This window comes from Taudactylus pleione, unplaced genomic scaffold (assembly GCF_031769625.1).
Source record: "Taudactylus pleione unplaced genomic scaffold, aTauple2 ptg000061l, whole genome shotgun sequence".
Lineage (NCBI taxonomy): Eukaryota > Metazoa > Chordata > Amphibia > Anura > Myobatrachidae > Taudactylus > Taudactylus pleione.
In genome coordinates, this window is record NW_028284463.1 from 1,235,251 (window position 1) to 1,255,153 (window position 19,903).

At 48.7% G+C, this 19,903-nt stretch overlaps 1 protein-coding gene across 2 annotated transcripts in view; it reads left to right on the forward strand.

The window, feature by feature from the left end:
• Window positions 1-1,246: 1,246 nt before the first annotated feature.
• LOC148534921 (tripartite motif-containing protein 75-like) overlaps window positions 1,247-19,903 on the forward strand; it is a 34,709-nt gene continuing 16,052 nt past the window's right edge. Inside the window, exons 1-2 of one of the 2 annotated variants that reach the window (XM_088464876.1) lie at window positions 1,247-1,325; window positions 7,813-7,897. The gene's annotated coding sequence lies outside the window, so the exon portion shown is untranslated. The other variant, XM_088464877.1, reaches the window with a different exon arrangement.

A 19,903-nucleotide genomic window follows, 5' to 3' on the forward strand; every position in this document is an offset into this window, starting at 1 on the left:
ACCAAAACCTAATGACCCCACGTGACCCGCGACGCTAACCGCCGGCGGGCCCAATGCAGAGTAACCAGCGGGAGGCGCGAGCACTTGCGCCCCCGCCGGTGCAGCGTAAGCGGCAGCCGACGTGTGGCTGATGGGCGCCGGCAAGGAGCGTCCAGCGGACGCTCCCGACGGCGGGCCCGATGCAGAGTGACCAGCGGGAGGCGCGAGCACTCGCGCCCCCGCCGGTGCAGCGTAAGCGGCAGCCGCCGCGTGGCTGGTGGGCGCCGGCAAGGAGCGTCCATCGGACGCTCCCATCGGCGGACCCGAAGCAGAGTAACCAGCGGGAGGCGCGAGCACTCGCGCCCCCGCTGGCGCAGCGGAAGTGCCAGCCGCTGCGCGACTGCTGTGGGACGGCGAGGAGTGTCCATCGGACGCTCCCGCCGGAGCCGCGTGGGGAGTGAGTCGGCCCGGGGAGGTTGCCGAGTGCACAACCTCCGCCGGGGTAGTAGGACCCGCATGATGCGCTGGTGCAGCCGCACCAGCGTGCACGGGAGGAGGGGGAGCCGATGGGAAGGACGGCAGTATCAGAGGTGAGGTGGGGGGGGAAGGAGGACGTGGGGACAGCACAGGTGGGGAAAGGGGGGGGCGCGGACGCGCAGGGGGCAAGCTGAGGGGGCTAGCATAATCAGCTAGCTGACGGGGTGGGGGAGCAGAGCGACGTGGGCGAGGCATGATCAAACTAAGCTGCTTGGGCTATGGCACAGGGGCACTGGTACTTAGCTTTCAAAATTTCTTTCAAAGAGGCTGATCCCAAGGACCACAGGCTCCTATATAGTCCCCTATAACCACTCCCCCAAACTATATGACTGGCCCTTGGAAGCAGCTGATCACACCCAAACTAATACTCAATTTACCCAGCAACAAGGCTGTCATTCAAAACACACTGTCAGTAAAAACTAATAATCTTAACACTCCTCAATCCTATTCATATTTCGTCATTCATTCTCAGTCACAAAGCTTCAGTCACTGTGGTGGTAACTTTGTGACATAGGACACTTCAATAGTATAATAAGGTGTTTAGTAGCTCAAACACCTTTAATTTGGTAGAATAAATTCTGCTGCTTGTCTGATACTTTAACACAGGGCTTTTCAACTCCCAAGTACCCCAACAGGTCATGTTTTCAATATTTTTTTTCACTGGAAACAGGTGGGACAATTACTGCCCCAGCAAAATAGATGATCACCTGTACATGATTAATGAAATCCAGAAAACATGACCACATAACACTCCCTCTCCCCACACGTCAGAGTAAAGTGATCCCTGTGTGGGAAGTCCTTGTCCTCAGGTAAGAAACACACCTGGGGCATAGCACAGCACTGGGATCTGCACAAATCTCTATGCCTACACATACATAGATGGTGAGAGTTGCCCAGATGAAATATATTACATGTAAAGTTACAGAAGCTGATTAGTTGGTACTTTATCTCTGTATAGTTTCTCTCTCCAAGTCTTATGCTGGGCATACAGTATACAATTATTTGTCCAATCTGGCTGGTTGCAATGAAAATCTGGTAATGTATGGGAGCAAATGACAGTCGTCTTCTCAGGTATTGCCCACACCCTGGAGAGCTAGCCTGAGGCAATAGGAGGTGTATCACTCCAAATGCACCTATGTACCACACCGCACACTGAAGGGGGGTTACATCTGATTTACTTGTGATGTACTGATGGGCCTCTACTGCTGAATAACCTTTTTGTGCATACTTATTAAGCAATTAACCTAATTGCATGCAATAGTGTTTTCAGCAGTGCATGTTCTGTCTGTGTAAAGGTACATACCCACGGTCAGATATATCAGATGAACGATTTGCAAACGATTGAACGATTTCAGCCTGTATTACAATAAATGGAAATCGTACCAATGTGACTGCAAACACATCGGATGTCAGATATCGTTATCTGACAAACGGGAACGCGCATCGTTCATCTCATTGTTGCCCATATGTCAGATTTTTCTTTCAGATATGAACGATTTTTAAAATAGTTATCGTTCATATCTAAAGAAAAATCTGACCGTGTGTATGCGCCATTCACCTATTAGTTCTATGTACGGCGCTGCGGAACTCTTGTGGCGCCATATAAATAAAGGATAATAATAAAGTCTGACTGAATAACCTTTTTATATAAAGAATTTTTTGCATAGCAAAGACCAGAAGACTCCTTTCTGGGGCACTCTTAATGTCACTATAATGTGTGTGTACATGTAAAGTGAAGTGAAAATAAAAACAATTTTATTTATATACTCCATTAAAATATGTTGTAATTTTTCACATTGCATTTTATTAAATTCATATATATCAATTTCTGCTATAGAGAGAGACCCCTAGTACAGACCTGGCCAAAAGGTAGATCGCGATCTACCGGTAGCTCACATGGCATCCGCCGGTAGGTCTCAATTGAGAACTTAGAAGCCAAGCTCGCAGTAGTGTAGTGCGTGAGTGACATCATGACATCACCCACACACTGTAAGGAGCCCGTTGCTTCCTGCCTGCCTAGCCCCACAGAGCGTGCTGAGGGTCATGGGGAGCTGCTGTCCAACCAGCACATAGGCTCCTCACAGCGCCAGATGTCATGACGCCTCTCCTATAGTTCAGAGGACTCGGAGCAGCCAGGTGGACCAGAAGCGGGGCTTAAGGTAAATATTGTTTGTTTTTTGTGTAAGCAGCACTACAGGGGCATTACTACAGGGGCATTACTACAAGGGACACCACACTCCTGGGGTAACTGCATAAGGGACACCACACTCCTGGGGGAACTGCATAAGGGGCTTACCCTGTATAAGGAGTGCCTGACCTGGATGGTGTGTGTATGTGCATATTATATTTATATACACACTCTATATTCGTGTAGCCATGGCCAAAAGTTTTGAGAATGACACAAGTATTGGTTTTCACAAAGTTTGCTGCTTCAGTGTTTTTAGAACTTTTTGCCAGATGCTACTATGGTATACTGAAGTAACATTACAGCATGACATAAGTGTCAGATGTTACTATGGTATACTGAGGTAACATTACAGCATGACATAAGTGTCAGATGTTACTATGGTATACTGAGGTAACATTACAGCATGACATAAGTGTCAGATGTTACTGTGGTATACTGAGGTAATATTACAGCATTACATAAGTGTCAGATGTTACTGTGGTATACTGAGGTAACATTACAGCATTTCATAAGTGTCAGATGTTACTATGGTATACTGAAGTAACATTACAGCATGACATAAGTGTCAGATGTTACTATGGTATACTGAGGTAACATTACAGCATGACATAAGTGTCAGATGTTACTATGGTATACTGAAGTAACATTACAAGCATTTCATAAGTGTCAAAGGTTTATATTGACAATTACATTAAGTTTATGTAAAGAGTCATTATTTGCAGTGTTGACCCTTTTTCAAGACCTCTACAATTCGTCCTTGCATGCTGTCAATCAACTTCTGGGCCATAAACTGACTGATGGCTGCCCATTCTTGCCTAATCAGTGCTTGGAGTTTGTCAGAATTTGTGGATTTTTGTTTTTTATTTGTCCACCCGCCTCTTGAGGATTGACCACAAGTTCTCAATGGGATTAGGGACTGGGGAGTTTCCTGGCCATGGACCCAAAATTTTGATGTTTTGTTCCCCAAGCCACTTATCACTTTTGCCTTATGGCAAGGTGCTCCATCATGCTGGAAAAGTGAGCCCACTCACTTGGCTGAGCATCAACCACACACATGAATGGTCTCAGGATATTTTACTGTTGGCATGACACAGGACTAAGGGCCTAATTCAGACCCGCTCGCAAGTGGGTCGATGGTTACCCACTGCGCATGTGGTGCCTCCGGCATGCGCGAGACCCGTCCAGCGACGGCAGCTCTGTCGCTACGGGTCTTGCTAGAAGACGGGGCGGCTGTCGATGTTGATTGACAGCTTGACCCATTTTGTAGGCGGAGAGGGGGGTGGCTGCACAAACGCAGGCGTTCCCTTAGGAACACCTGGCATTTGTGGGTGGCCCTACTGACATCACAAGTGATGTCAGTAGTGGACTTCCTGCTCTATTAGAGCAGGGAGTCCACTCGGGCTTGCAAGAGCTGAGACCCTACCACAGGGTCTCCTCGCAAGCCCGATGGACGCGATAATTGTGACGGGCTCCAGGCCGCTTGCACAAGCTGTGGGTGGTCACCCACAGCTTTGCGAGCGGCCTGGTAAAAAAAAAAAAATCCCCGCCCTGATTCAGAGCGAGCGCTTGCCAGCAGCAAGCAGCTCTGAATCAGGCCCTAAGACTTTAGGAAGATGGGCTGGTATCAAGAAGGGCAGCAAAGAAGCTACTTCTCTCCAGGAAAAACATCAGGCACAGACTGATATTCTGCAAAAGGTACAGGGATTGGACTGCTAGGAATTGGACTGCTAAGGTGAGCGCAACCATCAGTCCTGTGCAGGCCCGCTGAGAGCCGCGGCGGGCCCGGGTAATAGGGGGCGGGGCCTGATCACGGGAGGCGGGGCCACGCCCCCTTCCCGAAAAAAAAAAAGATTTGCAGCGCGAGCGCTGGGGAGGGGGGCGCTCTGGGCCCACTCAGCCCTGCTCCAAGCCAGGAGGGGCGTGATTAGTGTGATCGCTCCCCCCCACAGGCATAGGAGACTGCTGTGGCTGCTACTGAGCAGCCACGAGCAGTCTCCACTGCAGCTCAGCACACGCTGTGTGCTGGGCTGCTGTGAGGGATGTCGAGCGGCACCGGACCCGGGCCCCCGCCGGGCCCCTCAGGAAGCCCAGGCCCCGGTAATCTGTACCCACTCCCCCCCCCCTTTCGGCGCCCCTGGTCCTGTGTCATGCCAACAGTAAAGCATCCTGAGTCCATTCATGTGTGGGGTTGCTTTCAGCCAAGGGCAGGGGCGGATTGGGATGGAAAACCAACCCGGGAAATTTCTGGAAACAGCCCTTATGGGGTTGGGTCTGTGGAGAAGGACAGGATACTCCCTTCTCTTAGGGCCTGGAGTGGCTTTTGCAAGCCACTGAGGGGAGCAGGGTCAGCAACACAAATATTGAATCATAAAAGTGTGTTTCTCAGCCCAGTGTGTGTCAGCCTAATTTCCCCCAGCCCCTGTGTACCCCAGCCCAAATGTGTGTCCACCTCATTTCCCCCCAGCCCGTGTGTCAGCCCCATGTCCACCAGCCCCAGTGTGTGTCATCCTCATTCCTCCTAGCACCTGTGTGTCTCAGCCCGTGTGCCCAGACTCAATATGTGTCAGCCTCATTCCCACCTGCCCCAGTGGTTGTTTGTTTTTGGCTGTCTGATGCTTCTCTAGGCTGCGGCTGCACTGTGCAGGCTCAGGCTGCTGTCCTGGAGGTGGGGAGTCAAGCCGGGCTGCAGAGGAGCTGGAAGGAAATGGAGTCATCAGTGGTGACTGACAGGCTCCGCAAAGATTTGTGGAGGGACCTGTCGGCTTTTTTTATTTTTTGTACCAGTATCTGTGGGTAAGTGTTGGGTGGCCACCGGCCACTGTAGGGACCGGCCCAGCGGGAACCAGCCCAGTGCTCCGGCGGTCCTTTACGCCCCTGGCCAAAGGAGTGGGCTCACTCACAATTTTGCGTAAGAACACAGCCATGAATAAAAGATTGATACCAAAAACATCCTACAAGAGCAACTTGTCCCAACCATCCAAGAACAGTTTGGTGATGAACAATGCCCCACTGCCCGTGTGTGTCTTAGCCCCAGTGTCTGTCTGCCTCATTCCCCCCATCCCCGGTGTGTGTCTCAACCCCATTCCCCAGCCCCAGTGTGTGTCCACCTCATACTCCCCAGCCCCAGTGTGTGTTTAGCGCATGCGCACGGCATCTGTTCTCCTCCTGCACACCCGCTGGTCTGATACGCAGAGCAGCGGTTTGTGCTCTCCCAACTTCCCCCCCACCGCGGGACACTGCGGCCCGCGGGCAGGACAGTCCCACAAAAATGGGACTATCCCGCTGGAAGCGGGACAGTTGGGAGGTATGTAAATATGCATCGGATGATGCAGACTCCTTGAACGGGGCAAACACACCGCCATTTTTAAGACCGTGCCCCATCTCTAAATGGCCGCAGCATGTCAATCATGCTGCAGGTTACAGGGCATCTGGGTATGCGCAGATCTCGCGCCATTAGAGATGTACGTAAACATCAGGTTTGTGTACATCTGAATTTGGGCTTGGACTGGGCCATCGGGAAGTCTGTAAAATCCCCAGTGAACCCCACTAATTTGTAGCCATGCCCTCTCTTGCGGGAGGGTGGAGCCTATAGCTATACAGATTGCAGTACAGGTACTTGACAACTCTCCCTGATTGTCAGGGACACTCCCAGAAATAGTAGCAATCTCCCTAATTGCACCTTACCCCCATTATGAAACTGTTATATTAAGAAAAAAACAGAGATCTATACATTCAAATGGGATCATTAGTATAATTTCCCTGCATTGGCTATAAGGCACAGTGATCCCTATGGCTACATGCACTTTCTGAAAAGTATCAGTGTGTTTTGCATCACCAAGTAGATCTTACTAACTGCTTTGGGGCTTATTTGCATTTGGATGTAAGTCAGTTATATGACACGCCTCTCAGATGTAGCAGTACATACCCACTTTACCGCCGCGCTCATAGGTGCTGCTTTCACACTCTCCCTGACATGAAATTATTTTTCAAAAGTAGGTAAGTATGGGTAGGGTGCAGTGCAGCTGCTTGCTGGGCAGTCATCAAGGCTGTGACCTAGCTGGCAGCTACATGCAGAGGACTGGGGCACACTGCAGACAGACTTAGCACTGCACTACTGGGTAATGAATCCCCAGGGGGATATTTACTAAAGTGCGGGTTTATAGAAGTGGAGATGTTGCCCATAGCAACCAATCAGATTCTTGCTATTATCTTCTAGAAGGTGTGGTTAGATGTTAAGTAGAATCTGGTTACTATGGGCAACAGCTCTACTTCTAAAAACTTTCAGTACACTCTGCAGAGGAGTCAGAGGAGCAGGCGGTGGGCTCTGATTGGAGGATCCTATCACATGCTCCTCTGATCCTGGAGCTGAGCAGATGGGAGAGGCTCATTGTGAGGCTGTGACTGCTGCTGGTGAGAGCACTGTGTGTATAACGTGTGGGCACTGTAATGTGACAATGTTAGTACATGGGTAGTGGTCTCATTTACCCACAACTGACCAGCATTGCAAGGGTTCTTGGGCTGCTCACCACTATCTCCCTGACCCCTCCTTACCAAGTTTGTCCTATGCCCCTGGGCCTTCCATACCAAACACTGCACTGCCTCCATGACCCCTCTGTGCCCACCACAACCTCCCCTGCCCACATGGCTGACTGCCATGCACAGGAGTAGATCACTGACCTCTCTAAATAAATATATATATAGGTCTCGTCGCAAGCCCGATGGTCGCGATGGTCTTGACCATCGCGACCATCATCATGGAAGCTCGCTATAGCTGTGGGTGGTAACCCACAGCTATGCGAGCGTCCAAGAGGCCGCTCCAAGTTGAGGTAGGAGGGCCCTGATTCAGAGCGAGCGCTCTGGTCAGAGCGTCCGGCTCTGAATCAGGCCCTGAGATAGAAGCTGGGGCGGAGTGATACACCTGGGAGTGATCTGGTCCTGTCAGGAAAAGAAGGCCCGTGCAGTCACTAGTATAATAGTGTGAGGTATTCCCAGTCATAATGAATGTCGCCTATTTGTAGGTTAATGTAGAAGATGTAATGTAAGTAAATACTGTAATGTAAGGTAAAAACTATATTTAAGGTGTTTGTTTTTGTTTTTATTTTTTTTAGGTAGAAAAAGTTGTTGAGTGATTACTTTATCTGCAGTGGATATCGGCTTATTACCAGCCCTGAGGAGCAGCTAATAATAATATAGGTAACACAGAGGGATGTGATGGTCGCTGTGTATACTTAAACGCTGTGTACATACAAGTTTAATCGCTGCACTACATAATTAGGAAACAGATAATACAATAGGTGATTGGGTTTATTCAAGCAAGCCCAAAACGTGTGATATATATATATATTACACACACACACACACACACACACACTCTCTTGGGTGGAGACACTGTGTAAATTAGTAACCTAAAGAAAGTAGGTGAATAGAGGGCCTGATTCAGTAAGGATCGCTATTGTGTATGCAGCTGCGAATGTATGCTAATGCCTGACACATCGCAGCAGACATAAAGACGCCCACTGCTGCTTTCTCACATCCGCACTGCGTCGCACTCCGGCATATACATCGGTACCATCAACACACATCGCCCCCTCACGCGCAATTTACACCAGGTCTGACCAGCCACAGACACTGCACGTCTCATCACACGCAGTGAGTACTACAGGGGCGTGTGCAATCGCAGTGGCTAATTTATGCATGCCCATGAAACTGCGTTCAAAAGGACAGACACGCCTGCGTGTCCCCCGTCCCCACCCCAAAACGCTCACTGCCTGTCGCTCACGCTGCGATGGCGTTCTCTGTGTGTCCGTAAATGCAGTGCGGCTTTTACACATGCGCACTATTGAACAATCATCTGAATTGCATACGCAGTTGCATCTGCGAGCACTGCTGAATCAGGGCCAGAGTCCCTTTATAGGTTGAAGGGGGATTACTTATAGAGAGATCTATCCTTGTGTGTGTGCGTATATGTGTATATACACATATATGTGTGTGTGTGTATGTATATATATATATATATATATAATATTAGGGGTGAGCGGGTTCGGATTTCAGAAATCCGAGCCCCCCCCGATCCGAGGCAGATCCGAGTCAGGCTCGACTTTTCCCGCCTGACTCGGATCTGAAATCGAGGCAAAACATCATCATCCCGCCTTCCGAGTCTCGCGGGTTTTGGATCCTATATAAGGTACCCGCGTCGGCGCCATTTTCTCACTCGGCTGTGGACAGTGAAGAGGGAGGGTGGGAGTTAGGGCTGGCTGGGCTGTGTAGTGTAGTGTAGTGCAGAGTAGTGTTATGCTGCGCTGTGCTGCTGTTGTCCACTACTTTCAAGTCCATAGGGGCTGGCTGTGTTGTGCTGTGCTGCTGTTGTTAATAGGGACTGTGTCCAGTACTTCAAAGTCCATAGGGGCTGGCTGTGTTGTGCTGTGCTGCTGTTGTTAATAGGGACTGTGTCCAGTACTTCAAAGTCCATAGGGGCTGGCTGGACTGTGTTGTGCAGTCAGTTCTTCATAGGGGCTGTGTCCACTCCAAAGTTCTGTGCAGTGTCCCAGTCCTAAAGGGGTGCTGTAGTGTTGTCCAGGGGGTGCTCTGTCCATCAGGGGTGCTCCCCCCAAGTGCTAAAAAAATAATATATTTTCTGTGTTTGTGAATTGTGTGCGCAGTAGCCGCACGTGCATCAACAAAGTAGTGCCAAGCGTGCTCCTGTGTCATAAGTAAAGGGCCGGCTGGCTTGACCGTTAAAGGGTGCTGTAACCCCCCAAAGTACACTCCAAACCAAAAAAAATAAATATTTTCTGTGTTTGTGACTTGTGTGCACTGTGGCTGCACGTGCATCAACAAAGGAGCAGCGCCAAGCGTGCGCCTGTGTCCCATAAGTAAAGAGCCGGCTGGCTCATTTCTTAAAGGGTGGTGTAACCCACAAAGTGCACTACTCTCCAGCAAAAATAAAAAAATATTTTCTGTGTTTGTGTGCGCTTTAGCCGCACGTATATATCAATATAACATAAATGGAGGACCAAACTTTCTCCGATAAAAATAAAATAGGGAAAGATCAAGAACCACTTCCTCCTAGTGTTGTTGCTGCTGCTGGGAGTTGTTCATCATCCCAGAGAGGAAGTAGGAACATCACTACTTTTACTAAACAATTGACCCTCCAACAGTCCCTAGCGATGAGGATGAAGTACGACAGCAGTCATCCTGAAGCAAAACGTATAACTGAGGCCTTGACTGCTATGTTGGTGTTAGACGTGCGTCCGGTATCCGCCATTAGTGCAGTGGGATTTAGACAATTGATGGAGGTAGTGTGTCCCCGGTTCCAAATCCCGTCTAGATTCCACCTGCATCCTCAAAGCAGCAGCGACAAGCATGCGTCTGTCTGTTAAAGGGTGGTGTAACTCTTAAAGTGCTCCAAAAAATAAAAAACTATTTTTTTAATGTGTTTGTGACTTGTGTGCGATGTAGCCGCACTTGCATCCTCAAAGCAGCAGCGACAAGCGTATGTCTGTCTGTTAAAGGGTGGTGACACCCTCAAAGTGTGCTACACAAACAATTAAAATATTGTTCTTTTTTTTTTGGTCTTTGTGAAATGTGTGGGCTGTAGCCGCACCTGCATCCTTAAAGCAGCAGCGACAAGCGTGCGTCTGTCTGTTAAAGGGTGGTGACACCCTCAAAGTGTGCTACACAAACAATAAAAATATTCTTCTTCTTTTTTCTGTCTTTGTGAATTGTGTGGGCTGTAGCCGCACTTGCATCCTCAAAGCAGCAGCGACAAGCGTGCGTCTGTCTGTTAAAGGGTGGTGTAACCCTCAAAGTGCGCTCCACAAACAATAAAAATATTCTCTTTTTTTTCTGTCTTTGTGAATTGTGTGGGCTGTAGCCGCACTTGCATCCTCAAAGCAGCAGCGACAAGCGTGCGTCTGTCTGTTAAAGGATTACATCGGTGACAGCATCCAAGTAGGCATGTCAGACAGTCCGTACCTGTACTGGCAGGAAAAAGAAGCAATTTGGAGGTCCCTGTACAAACTGGCTCTATTTTACCTGAGTTGCCCCCCCTCCAGTGTGTACTCCGAAAGAGTGTTTAGTGCAGCCGGGAACCTTGTCAGCGAAAGGCGTAGGAGGTTGCTTCCACAAAATGTGGAGAAGATGATGTTCATAAAATGAATTATCAACTCTTCCAGGGAGACCAGCCTCCAGAACGTACAGAGGGACCTGTGGTGGTGGATTCCAGCGGGGACGAATTAATACTCTGTGAGGATGAGGATGTACACAACACTGAAGAGGGTGAGGAATCGGTGGATGAGGAGGATGAGGATGACATCTTGCCTCCGTAGAGCCAGTTTGTGCAGGGACAGATTAATTGCCAGCTTGTTTTGTGGGGGCCCAAACGAACCAATCATTTCAGCCACAGTCGTGTGGCAGACCCTGGCGCTGAAATGATTGGTTTGTTAAAGTGTGCATGTCCTGTTTATACAACATAAGGGTGGGTGGGAGAGCCCAAGGACAATTCCATCTTGCACTTCTTTTTTTTCTTTGCATTATGTACAGTTTGGGGCCTAGTTTTTCAAACTGCCATCCTGTCTGCCACTGCAGTATCACGCCTAGATGAGTCACGTGTTTGTGCCGCCCACTCGTATCTCTTAGCATAGTCATCCAGCTACCTCGGTGCAACCTTTTGGACATAAAATCACTATTGTGAGGTGTGAGGTGTTCAGAATAGACTGGAAATGAGTGGAAATTAAGGTTATTGAGGTTAATAATAGCATAGGAGCAGAAAAACCTACAAATTCTGTGATTTTAGCTGTTTTTATGCTTTTTTTAAAAAAAAATACAGATCCAAAACACAAAACCCAGAACCCAAAACACGGAAGGGTGGTTTTGGCAAAACCAATCCAGATCCAAAACACGAAGAAAGATCCAGATCCAAAACCAAAACACAAAAGACGAAAAGTGGCCGGTGCACACCCCTAATATATATATATATATATATATATATATATATATATATATATAACCTCCCAACCCCCTCGGTAATATCCTGCATTTGCCCCTGCTGACTGTATCCGTGCTCTGGGATGGTCACAGTGTGGAGATGGAGATCCCGGCCACTCAGTGCTCCCCCGTATCCTGGCATGTCGAGACAGTGTCTGTGCATCTGCCCAAGTACACCCATTTCCTGCCTGCCTATGCAGCTCTCCTGCTTAAATATAAATATGTAATGTATATACTTTTAATACAATTATATCATACATGCCTACCCTCCCGGTTTTCGCGGGAGGCTCACGATTTTTCGGGTAATCCCCCGCACCCCCAGAAGGGTAGGCATTTCTCCCGCATTCTGCCCACTTTCTAGTGAAGTGGGCAGAATGAGTAGAATACCCGCAGCGATCGCGGGTCTCCGTGAAGGGGGCGGGGCTTAAGTTGTGATTCTGCATGAATCACAGCATTTGGCCCCGCCCCCTATGTAAATTGTGCCCAATCGCGACAATTTTACCGCGAGGGGGCGGGGCTTAATGAAGCGAATCGTCAAGCCCCGCCCCCGTCGGCCCCCTGCTGCTTCTCATACCCGGGCTTCTCCCGGGAAGAGAATATTAAAGGTAGGCAACCCTGAATTATATTGATGGGGGGCCCCCACAAGGTTGTTGCCCCAGGGCTCCAACAAACCATAATCAGGCCCTGGTGGCAGCATGGGATCCAGAATGCAGCTACAGCAGCTGTGATGCAGGAAGAGTGGAAAACCTACAGTTATCCCCTCTATGGGGCTGGGCTGTGCTGCAGTAGGCTGCAGAGACCCTGGCTCCCTGTCTGTCTGTGCATGGACCCACCTCCTCCTCACCGACAGCAGCAGCCTCAGCGGGACCTACCTGCCAGACAGCTGCTTCCTGATGCTGTTTGTAGTTTGTGATGATGGCTGGTGAAGGTCTAAATGTAATAGCTTGCCACTTTCAGCCGCTGCGCAGATTTATGCGAGTCTCCCCGTATATTCAAAGTGGCAATCATTTTAAAAGCTAAACCAGCTTGGTTTAGCCTTTAAAATTATTTACACTTTAAATATACAGGTGACTCTCGTATATATCCCCACAGCGGCTGTAGGTGGCAAGCTATTACATTTAGCCCCTTGTCTGTAGTATATGTCAATCACTAATGCTGTCAGTATTAACAGAGTTGGATCCCCGGGTCCCTGGACCCAGGTGGATCCACTTACTCTGACAAAACTTCCGGGTTGATGCGATTTCTCGTGCATCAACCCGGGATTTTTATGTCTGTTTAAAAGGGGTATAACACACTTGAGGGAATAGTTGACTATGGACATGAGGTTTTGAGTTCAAATTTCTTTTTGTACATGAGTAACAGTGCTCACTAGGGGCCTATTCATCATTACTCAAAACTCGATAGAGGTAATTAGGTTTAGAACTTGCATTCAGTTCTACCTAATTACCGGAGGAATTCATCATTCCTCCTCTCCATCAGTATCTATTCCGAAAAGCTGTCATTTTTTATTTTTTTTTGCGATGACAGCTTTTCGGGAAATAGATTCTTTTCCCTGCCTATACATTCCTTACCACAGCTGCAATTAGTGCTGCGCAGCACTATTACATCCGTAACATCCGCCTCAGGCTCCGTCTGCTGTGCTGACACTGTGTTCTCCTGGCAGAACACAGTAAAGTTTAGAAGAAAAACCTTTTTTATTTTTTTCTAAACTTTATTGTGTTTTGCCCGGGAGAACACAGTGGACCTCATACTGAGCCGCTCGCAAAATACGAGCGCTCGCTCTGAATGAGAGCGGCCGCATCTCTAAAATGAGCCGGCCTCCTGGCCGCTCGCTAAGCTGTGGGTGACCACCCACAGCTTTAGCGAGCGCCCAGGTTGATGGTCGCGATGGTCAAGACCATCGCGACCATCGGGGGCTTGCGACGAGACCCTTGTGGTAGGGTCTCGTCTGCCACAAGCCCCAGTGAGCTTTCGGCTCTATTAGAGCCGGAAGCTCACCACTGACCTCACAAGTGAGGTCAGTGGGGTCGCCCCCAAATGGCACGCCTCCGTTTGGCAAGCCACCCCCCCGCCCCGCCTACAAAACTGTGCGAGCTGTCGATCACCATCGACAGCCGCCCCTTTTGTAGTAAGCCCCGGAGCAAGAGAATATTTCTCTCACGCTCTGGGGCTTGAGCACACGCGCAGTGCGGCCGCTGCGCGTGCGCAGGGCCTCTACATCGACCCGCTTGCGAGTGGGTCTGAATGAGACCCAGTGTAAGCACAGCAGACGGAGCCTAGGAAGGGACCAGAGCACCGGAGAGAGCGGAGGAGGACCTGCCCAGCTGATAGCAGGTAAGTGTCACCCGCTGTACGCCACCTCAGAGTGGCATAGGGCAACACAATCAAATTCCGAAAATACATAATTTTCGGAATTTGATGAATGACATAATTTCTACGTCCCCATACTAATGTACTAATGTATGGGGAGTGTGGAAATTAATGCAGGCGGACTTAAGCAGGAGATATCAGTGATCTCTCCTGTGTTAAGTGTCTTCATGAATACTAAAATAACGGTAATTAAGGAAAATGTCCTTTTTAAAAACGTTATTTTAGTATTGATGAATAGGCCCCTATGTGGCATATTTATTACTATTAGGTTTTTTAAACCCCGCAATTATCAATTCTTCTTGTGGTAATAAGAAATTGTGTGGCTGTAATATATTACAAAGACACATCAAGGGACAAAGGCTCTGATAGGGGCCCATCCCTGCGATGTGTAAAAGTGATCGCTTATGTAATCACTTTACCTCCTGCTTCAGGGCCAGCCGCTGTACATCAGACCATACATGTGCCAGCTGCCATTGCCGGGAGGGAGCCTATGAACCTGTTGTTGTACAACATTTATCTAAACTGGTTAATTGTGTAAAAAATAGCCCCTAGGCTACAATGGCCAACACCACCTAAATCTGGCGTTAGTTACCTGGGCCAATGTCCCGAACCTATGGTGGCTGTTGTGTGAATGAAAACTGGGGACTGCAGCAGATATCTCCTATATCTGCTGATCCCACCTAGAAACCTCCAAGGGATACTTCTGTTTGCGGAGATCACCTATGATTATGCCCTCGATCTGAAAATAACTTGCAATGAAATGTTGAATAATCAGTAAATACATATACTGTACAATATAAATGGGTTCTGGACTGCAGATGGACGGTAACAATGTCCAGATAGACACCAGATGTTAGTCTATAGGTCGACAGGTACAAATGGTCACCAGGGACCTGGGACTCACTTTTTCAAAATGGTTGGGTCCCTGGGCCCTGGGGACACGCTCCACTGCTGCGGGAGGCTGCACTGCAGAAGATGGTCTCTGGTGAGGTTGCACACGGGGGAATTCTGTCACAGCGGGTAGCGGGAGGGGGTTTCATTATCTCACGCAGGTGGGGGTTCTGAGTACATAAAAACTCCCCCCTAACAGACCTATTCCCTGTACACTGCCCGCAGTGGGGGCAGAGCCAATATGGCAAACCGTGCCACCATTCCATCCGCAAATCGCGGCATTACATTGTAAGGGGGCAGGCCTAATGGAGCAATGTGCCCACCCCCATTAGCAAACTACAGCAGCCTTAAAAGTGCACATATGTAATGTGTACATACCTCTATCTATGTTAGACTGTATACTGTGTATGTGTTAGTGTTTTGATCGATATATATTACAGGTTGAGTCTCCCATATCCAAAATGCTTGGGACCAGGGTAATTTTGGATAATGGAATTTTCCGTATTTTGGAATAATTGCATATTATAATGAAATATCTTGGGAATAGAACCCAAATATATACACAGAATGCATTTATGTGTTATATACACCTTATATACACAGCCTGCAGGTAATTTTATACAATATATTCAATAATTTTGTGATTTAAACAAAGTTTGTGTACAGAAATGAAATTCATTTATGTTTCATATACACCTTTCACACACAGCCTAAAGGTAATTTTATACTATATTTTTAATAATTTGTGCCTTAGACAAAGTTTGTATAGATTGAACCATCAAAAATCAAAAGTTTCATTATCTTAGTCAGGTCAAAAAAATTCCGTATTTCGGAATATTCCGTATTTCCGAATATTTGGATATGGGAGACTCAACCTGTATATATATCAATCAGTATATATATATATATATATATATATATATATATATATATATATTCTATCCCATGTAGAGGCAGCACTCCAATATACATATGGATAGTGCATTCCTAGGTGTCCCCGCAAGGGATCCAACATGCAGCATACAGAAGGCGGCACTCGGAATTGGACGACTTGCCACAGGCATTAATTAAATCAATGTTTCGAGATTTATTTATTTTTTAATCTCTCCATCAGGATAACGAGAGAGATCAACGTTTCAAGATTTTACTAAATTTTATCCTGATAACGAGATAAAAAAAATCTCAATGTTGATTTAATTACTGCCTGTGTTAAGTTGTCTGATTCCGAGTACCGCCTGCTGTATGCTATATATATATATTTCTACTGCAGGGTCCATAGGGCTCCACAGGAGACCTTGGGGTATAGGTTGATGACGCAGTCGTCGGGCACCTCAATAGTTAAGTCTGTGCTCCCAGGATGCATCGGGCCCCTCTCCTATACCCCGCCCACAGGCCAAGGTACCTCAGTTTCGTAGGTGTCCGGCCGGAGTCGGTTCACTTCAAGAGGGGCTGTGTGTCAGCCACAGAAAATTTGTTTTTTCCTGCAGAGTGGTCAGCATGGGCTGTCCAGCGGAAGCCCATGCTGTCACTCCGACACCCTTCCGGCGCCGAGATGTTGGCATTGCGCTAGGGATTGCGGCGGGTGTCTGGGAGTTTTGGCTAGCAAAGACGCCCTGGACTGTGGCCGGACTTCACGGGGGACATTCCGGTAAGCGGTGGGCTCCCACTGACCTCACAGTCTGTTTAACTTCCCAGGGATGGGGACCCCCTGGGAACCGGCTGCATGTGGAACCAGGCACTGCACCTGCGCTGCCACTAGACCACCAGGGATAGGGGGCCACAACGTGCGGATGTTGTGGCATCCCAGGGGTTAACAGCACGCCAGGGGAGTGGGCCTTCCCTGTAAGGCACAGTCGGCCCCTCCCCCACTGCACTGCTCACCTTTCCACTGCGGTCTGGCGGTTGCAGGCAGCTGTCCTCCCTCATGCAATCCTCCTCCTGAGTTCTCCGGCGGCCATTTTATGTGCATAAGACGCTGGTCTCACCAGTAGCTGCAGAGCCTGGGTCCCTCTACATACCTCTCCTCCAGCAGGTAGCACTGTTCCTACTAGACTGTAGGTCTAGTAGTTGATTAAGGTGCAAAATAGTGCAGGTGTTATTCTTGCATTGTATGTGTCTGATGCTAGCACTGTCAGCCATTTTACTATCCCTGTACTCTCTATTCTCACTAGCCCCTGCAGTGACAGATACTGACAGTGTGTTAGTTTACTTCACAGTTCAGTTTGTTTATCGATCTGCGGAGTGTGACACATACATTCATTATGTCTGGAAGTGATTCTGGACTGGTTGATATCCCCCTCACACAGTCCTACACTAGGTGTTTTGCAGGACCAAAGGAAGGGGAGATTATTGTGGAAGGATTGTGTACCCTGTGTGCCAGGAATGCAGGATTACCTGCTGGGCTCAGCTCTTCTCAAGAGCCACCCTGGGCTTGTTTTGCACAAGCCCAGGGTGGCTTGTGCAAAACCCCTGAGGGGTCGGCTTGCTGCACCTCCAGTGTACCCACAATTGGGGTACGCTCTGCAGGTTGCTATGCCATCTGCTTCATAGGGGACTCCCCGACAGTTGCTTGTGGCTCATAATATGCCTTTACAACCTACCCCCTACCTGAACCTGTTTGGGTTAATACTCTCTACAACACGGTGCAAAACCTGACAGAGATTTTACAGGGTGAGTCTTTCCTGCGTCCAACTAGGAAGGAGGTGCCGTCTTCTCAGTCCACTGACCATCAAGATGATGTGTCGACTGATGATGGGGAAATTCAGGACTTATCTGATTCAGAGCTCCCTCAAAAAGAGGCAGAGCCTAAGTCCAAAATTTATGTGCATGGCCTCATTCTTGCGGTCCGTGTGGCCATGGATATTGGGGATGAGGATACCCCGGCAGCCAAATCCAAACATGCTTTCTTTAAGGAAGTTAAAAGTTCAGCGACGGCTTTTCCTTTGTCGGATCAGCTAGTTGAACATTTGGAAGAAGCCTGGAAAACTCCAAGCAGGAGATTTCAACTGCAGAAACGGTTGGAGGCCACTTATCCATTTGAGGAGAAATATTTCTCTAAATGGGAAGCTCCTCCTCAGGTGGATTCTCATATTAAGCATCCTTGCCTTTTGGAAGCTACTAGTGAACAAATTGAACTGGTAGGTTACCTCAGAGACTTGGCTACATATGTGAATGAGGCTGCTTTGGTTGTTAGTCTCTTAACATCTCGCATTTCATCGGCTGCGGTGTCAGCCAGGCGCTTTCTTTGGCTGCGATCTTGGAGAGCGGATGCAGAGTCCAAGAAAGGGTTAGGGAGTTTACCCTTTAATGGCCATGTCTTGTTTGGGCCAGATTTGGACAAAATTGTAGACACTTTGGCGGCTGCCAAGTCTGCCTGTTTACCCTCAGTACTGTCGGGATCTGGAACTCCATCCTTTCGGACCTCCGTCCTCAGGGTAAGTCCAAGGTCCAGTCCTTTCCCAGACAGTCAGGAGCTAAGAAGGTCACAAAGCCCAAGAAGCAGGCTTAGAGTACCAGGCGTCCAGCTGCCAAGCCCGACGCTAAACACTCAGCCTGACTGGGCGGGCCTCTCCTTTGGGGACCCCAAGGAGGGAGGACTTCTTCAGTTCGGCCAGTGCTGGTGTCACATCACCACAGACACTTGGGTAAGGCAAGTGGACTCTCAAGGGTACGCCCTCTCCTTCACAGCAGCCCTCCTCATCAATTTTTCAATATGGGTCTTCAGATGGATCAGAAAAGACATTGGAACTTCAGAAAGTTATACGTTCTATGCTCCTGAAGGGAGTTATAGTTCCGGTACCTACTTCCCAGAGGGGAATGGGGTATTATTCCAACCTCTTTTTGGTTCCGAAAACTAAATGGTTCATACTGGCCTATCCTAATCCTCAAGTCCCTGAACAAGTTTCTCTGAGTGCCTCGGTTCAAGATGGAACCCTGCGGTCCATTATACTGGCTATGGAACCTGGGCATTTTATGGTGTCTCTGAAAATTCAGGATGCATACCTGCATGTCCCGATAGCTTGGCTCACCAGAGGTACCTCAGGTTCGCAGTGTTACAACACTTCCAGTTTCAGGCCCTGCCGTTTGGGCTGTCCACGGCACCCAAGGTGTTCACCAAACTTATGGCGGTGATGGTGGCCCAACTGCGGCTGCAGGGGGTCCGTCTATTGCCTTACCCGGACGACCTGCTGTTGTTAGCCAGGTCTCCAGAATTGCTTCTTCAGCATCTACAGCTGACAATCACAGTGCTACAAAGCCATGGGTGGTTGATCAACTGGAAGAAGTCCTCTCTGATGCCCTCACAGAAGATGCTTCATCTTGGGGCATTGTTGGATTCTCAACAACAGAGGATTTTCTTAACCAGGGACAAAATATCTACCTTGCAGCAGCGGAGTCGCAGCTGACTGCACAGTCGCCGGATGTCTATTCACTCAGCAATGCAGTTACTGGGCTCCATGGTATCGACATTCGACATGGTGGAGTATGGCCAGTTTCACTCCCGGCCTCTACAGACTCTGATCCTTTCCAGGTGGGACGGATCTCCACGCGAGATACGAACCCAGATCTTGGTACTGTCTCCGGAGGTGCGTCTGTCTCTGACTTGGTGGCTTCACACAAGTCACCTTACCAAAGGCCTCCCCTTTTGGATCCCAGAGTGGGTCCTCCTGACAACGGACGCCTGTCCCCGGGGTTGGGGTGCAGTGACAGGTCCACACTTCTTCCAGGAAAGGTGGACAATAGAGGAGTCTGTTCTTCCAATAAACATATTGGAGCTCACGGCGGTTCTAAGAGCTCTTCAGCAAGCAAGGTTCATGGTTCACGGAAAACCTGTGCAAGTCCAGTCAGACAACGCCACCACAGTGGCCTATATAAACCACCAAGGAGGAACATGAAGTCAGGTTGCACTAGTGGAAGTGTCCCGCATCCTGACTTGGGCGGAAGACAATCTCCCAG